Genomic DNA, 5,779 nt, shown 5'->3' with positions numbered 1-5,779 from the left:
TCTTCTCTCCCTCTCTCTCTCTCTCTCTCTCTCTCTCTCTCTCTCTCTCTCTCTCTCTCTCTCTCTCTCTCTCTCTCTCTCTCTGCCCTGCCCCAGTTCTGTCTTCCAAGTAGCTCATATTGGAGAGGTCAGGTGGGATAAAAAACCAATATGAACCTAAATAGGGAAACATGATGGAACAAATATGACCAATGAATAGATAACAGACAAAGCATTTTAGAAACCTGTGAGGAAGAAAAGAATGATTTGAGGTCATGGATAGAACCAGGGATTCTGTAAGTATTTGAGGAGAAGGTGGGGCTTATTTTGAGGGCAATAAAAATTCAGAACCATCTTCTAATATTTCTATTTCATATTTCTATGATAATGGAGGCTCAGATGGATATCTTTGAAACTTTAAAACTGTAGGATCCTCAGACATCAAAGAACATCTTGACTGTATTCATTACAATGTGTTTACTAAGCCAGGGAAGCAGAATAATTTATTCAACTGAGATTGAAAGGGAAATTGTTTTTGGCTTAAATCTCAGTTAATATGAAAATTCAATTAATTTTATCCCCACCTTATTCCCACTTTCTCAATAATCTGGGTAATCAGGGTTTTACTATAGATGTTTAACAATGAGAGATGAAGGAAGAGAAAGCCAGGAAATTTGGTGTTGGTAGGCAGAGTTTCCAATGGTGATTTCTACAGAAAAGGAATCAGGACTATTGAGGAAAACTCTATTTATGATAACATACCAATGAGATCTTTACCAGGCATTACCTGGCCTGACACTTGTGTTAGGTGACACCATATCTTAGCTTTCCCAGAGGGATACTAGACTGTCCAACACTCTTGCCTGGTTGACCTTAATCTTGCCCAGATCCTATAGTTCCTAAGACAGGTGGGATAATTAAGGCTATGGGAAATCAGTATCATTTCCATTGAATGAACATAAATGTGAAGTAGCACAGCTGGTTCAGTAATTGTCATACACTGGGAAATTTCAACTTCTAATAGGTTTCCAAGCCCTTTTCTACCCAGAGGGACAGAACAGGCCAGTTAAAATGGCCTGGTAATAATATTTATCACAAGAAAATATCGAGTGTCTTGAAACTTGGGAAAATTTCTCTCATGCATGGATTCAAGAATGTTTTGCTTATGTGTTAATATGAGCTTTGTTTTTATATTTAATCTTGAACTTTTTTAAATGTGTGAGATTTAGGATTTCCGACCCTGCAATGTCCTTTTAGATAAAATGCCAAGATGTTTCAAATGAGTGAGATCCAGTGTGAATGAGAGATAGGATGGGGTGTAATATCTGGAAGCTAAGGAAACATTTATAATGGCAGAGAAGTCATTGGGCTTGTAGGAGATACACGTTTGAGCCTGGCCTCAAGGTGACCATGGAAAAATGTTTTAACTTCTTTGTGCCTTGGTTTATTTATATGTAAAGTTATTACAAGCTCATAGAACTAGGGCTAAAGGGATCTCAGAGTTGATATAGTCTGATTTCTTTATTTTATGGGGAAACTGAGTCACATTGAGATTAAATAAGTTGTCCAAGGTCATACAGATAAGGAGAAGAACTGGTGTTTGACTCTAGTACTCCTGACTCCAAATTGGACTTTTTCTACTAAAGGAGACTGTCTCATCTGTACTTCATAAGACAGCTTTTCTTTGTCCTCTGGAAGCTTCATGTTCTCCTCAACAGGGAAGGCTGGAACAATAATGATGGCTCTCTGATAAGGTTGTTCATAATATTAATCTCAAAGTGTGAAAGTATTTTAAAAAATAATAAAACAACACATAAAGCTCAATTATCAGCATAATTATTCATTATGAGATAGGACAATGTTTTGAATAGTTGGTTGAATCTCAGAGTTAGAAAAGACTCAGATTTAATTTCTTCTTTGGATATACACTGCCTGCACAGACCTGGGCTAATCAACCTCTCAGAGACTAAGACTTTAGGTTGTAGAGAAAGTATTGATATCCCTTGGTACTGAGGACTTCCTTTCTTAGCAGGAGTTTTCTACAACAAGGAAATCACTAGCCCAGTCTCATAAACAACAATAATAACAATACTATGCTGAAAGTATGTAGTAGTATGTGTTTTGCTCATTTGAAACTCAAAACCCTATTATGTAGGTGCTATTATTCCTCCAAGTTTTTAGATAAGGAAACTGAGGCTTAAAGTTAGTATGTGACATGGCCAAAGTCATACAGTTAGTAAATATTTGAAGTAGGATTTGAATTTAGGTTTTCCTGATTCCAGGTCTAGGGTTTTATCCTTTGTGCCAACTAGCTCCCTCAAACAAAATAAATAATATCTGATGTTCATATAGTAACTTTGGGTTTTTTAAACCTTTACCTTTCATTTTAGATTCAATACTATTAATTGATTCTAAGGCAAAAAAATGTGGTAAGGGCTAGTTAGACAATAGGAATTAGGTGACTTGCCCAGGGTCACACAACTAGTAAGTATCTGAGGTCAAATTTGAACCCAGGACCTTTTATAAGCCTTACACTATTACCACATTATTATTATTATTATTATTATTATTATTATTATTATTATTATTAATCTCATTCTTATATTCTAAAATGGAATTCAGTTAAAAATGCTTCTGAAAAGTCACTTTAAAATATTTCAAGTATTATTGACTTAGATAAAATACCTACTTTAAAAAAATTTAATAGAAGTACTAGCATGTAAGTTCATTTTCTAGGGGCTTACTGAGGTCCTTGGGACAATTTCAATAGCAGAGAAGACAACAGGAAGACTACTAAAACAAAAATTATCTGGCAAATTTAGGAAACACTATTTGGAGGAAGGAATATGCGGTCTATATAGAATGAGAATGCTTCAGTTACAGCATGAAATAACTTTCAGGCATTAAAAAAATGCATGAAGGGGAAAAGAAAATGAACTTGATTCAAGTGAAGTGAAGGGAATAAGAATCTAGACTATGTGTCTCTAGAAGGTAGATGAAGGGTAAAATGGCCAAAAGTTACAGGAAGGTATATTTTGGCTCTATTTAAGAAGGAACTTGCTAATAATTAGAACCATCTAAAAACAGAATGGCCTACCTCATAAAAAAAATTAATTGTCCACCACTACAAGTGTTATGCTCAGAGTCTGGATGTGCATTTGGGGGATGGTGGAGTGCTGCAGAAAGAATTCCTGTACTAGGGTAGGAAATTGAATAAAATAACCTCTGAGGTCCCTTCTAACTCTGAAATGATATTAGAAAGGGATGAAAGGGACTTAAAATCTTGAAAGTGACCTATGCTCAGAAAATGATGGCCATCATATTTCTGAGTTTTCTACAGAAGAAGTGGCATGGCCCTAAGAAGAATGAGGCTCAGAGCAATAGAAAGGACTGGATTTAATGGTAGTAGTGAGGCAGATGTCTGCTTTCCAGAATCTTGTCTTCTTTTCTGCAAAAGTGCAAAAGCAACAACATTTGCTGTTGTTCAGTTGTGTCCAACTCTTTGTGACTTCATTTGGGGTTTTCTTTGCAAATACTGGAGTACTTTGCCACTTATTTCTCCAGCTTATTTTACAGATGAAGAAACTAACACAGAGTTAAGTGACTTCCCAGGGTCACACTGCAAGTAAGTGTCTGAAGCTAGATTTGAATTCATGAACATGACTCTTCCTGCCTTTGGGCCCAGAACTCAATCCGCTTCACCATTTTAGCTGCCCAAAGAAACTGGACCTGAGAAACATTGACAACAAATGCCTGAAAAGTAGAAATGAATCACTCTGCCTCTAAGCAGCTACAGTTTGAAACCTGTAGCCTATACTGCTGAGGGTCATTTAGGCAATAGCGTTAGGAGGCTTATTATTTTCCATAGAATAATATGTCAACCCCTTAAAACTTAAAGTACAGCTATGTGACTCAGTGGATACAAAGCCAGGCTTGGAGACAGGACATCCTGGGTTCAAATCTGGCCTCAGACATTTCCTAGCTGTGTGACCCTGGGCAAGTTACTTAACCTCAGTGCCTATAGCTCTTACCACTCTTCTGCCTTGGAACCAGTACACAGTATCTATTCTAAGGCAGAAGATCAGGGTTAAACAAAACAAAGCAAAACAAAAACAAGACTTCTCTAGTGAACTATGTTCCAGTCAGTAAGTTTCATTTCTGAAGATTGTTTGCCCAGCAAAGACTGAAGAAGTTGTATTGGGATTTTTATATTTGCCTTTTCCATATTTCTTTGTTAGTTTAAATATAATACCTTAATTTCCCTGAAAGACAGCCTTCTGAGTTCCCTAGTTCATTTCCATACTTTTCACTTCTCTTCTGTTTGCAAAAGGGACTTTAAAGAGAAATATGTTTCCAGAAGCCACAGAGCTCTCAAAAATGAGGTGAACTCCCTAGGAAATAAACGTAAGCACGTTCAGTACAGATACTGCTTCCTTTTTGTCTTTATATAAACAGTACCTAGCACAATGCCCTATATATACACATTGTTTGTACATCCGAGGCAGCTAAGAGGTGTGGCGGATAGTGTTCAACTTAGGGTCAAGAAGACTGGCGTTCAAATCCTGTCTCAGCAGCTTACTAGCTGTAAAATCTCTCTGGAAGCCACTTAGGCTCAGTTTTCTCATCTGTAAAATGAAGATGATGATAAGAGCACTTATTTTACAGAGTTGTGAAAAAGAAAAAGCATTTGTATAGCGTGTTCGTAGTGCTTTCCAAGCCTTAACATGCCATATAAATGTTAGCAATTATTGATTGAGAAATCCTTGATGATTGATTAAAAATTGCCATTAACTCCAAATTGATTGAAGTTTTCGTGGCGGTGCATTTGGGTACTGACATATGCTGTGTGAATGTGTGGTTGTAGTTGAAAATTTTATTCAGGCAGTAAGATTTTACCCATCCAAATGAATTTACATTTTCAGCCCCCCCCTTCCATTCCCTCCCCTCTCCATGCACACACACACACACACACACACACACACACACACACACACACACACACACACATTCAGAAAATCATTACCATTAGGCAAAAAGCTTTTCCCTAAGGGAGCTGCTGTTATCTTTGTGGAGCAAAGGTAAAAACCAGGACTTCTCCCCATCTTTTTATTCCCTTTCTCTCTTTGGGGATAATGGGAAACATCTTAAAATCATTAGTATCCATGGATGACTCCTCAGATCAAAGAGGGAAGCTGCTACATTCAGCTGAGTGATCGTGCCCAGGCCCAGATACAAACATGGAGCAAGAAGAGACTGCACATGTGCAAATGGCAGCAGCCTTAATAAACTAGAGATTTCCATCACCAAATAGGACACCGTCTAGGGGGCTTTATATTCTTAGCCTCTCCAGAGAGTGGCGTTGGCCTTTGATTAACATAGCCTCAACCTGGAATCTCAGAAGGGCTCCCCAACTCACAGAGCATTCCAATAATAGAAACGTTGATTCCTCGGATAGTTGTTTTGACACTGATGTCTTTGGATAGTGAGTTTCCTATTTTCACAGCTGTGTTTGAGAAAAGAAAAACCCTCTAATGGGATTTTACAATTTCTAATTTTAAAAATGTAGATTAAATCAAAATGAAAAGAAGGAAAAAAGCAGAACACACATGTACATAAGCATATCATAGCTTCCCTGTTTACAACTGAGATTCACACTCAGGTTTTCAACTGATTGTAGCTTGCCGATAATGAAGCTTGCCTGGAGACTTCAGTCATGCAGTGCTAAAAGATGACATTTCCTAGTTGCATATCTTTTTTATCAGCAAAAGAGGAAGATGAGCAACCCAGGGGGTTGGCAAAT

General features: G+C 37.4%; 1 non-coding gene across 1 annotated transcript; it reads right to left on the bottom strand.

The window, feature by feature from the left end:
* Positions 1-3,729: 3,729 nt before the first annotated feature.
* TRNASTOP-UCA lies at positions 3,730-3,815 on the bottom strand. Its single transcript has one exon. It is a non-coding gene; the product is annotated as a tRNA-Sec (tRNA).
* Positions 3,816-5,779: the final 1,964 nt, after the last annotated feature.

This window comes from Gracilinanus agilis, chromosome 3 (assembly GCF_016433145.1).
Source record: "Gracilinanus agilis isolate LMUSP501 chromosome 3, AgileGrace, whole genome shotgun sequence".
In the NCBI taxonomy this organism is placed as follows: Eukaryota; Metazoa; Chordata; class Mammalia; order Didelphimorphia; family Didelphidae; genus Gracilinanus; species Gracilinanus agilis.
This window is presented reverse-complemented; position numbering and strand designations above follow the sequence as displayed.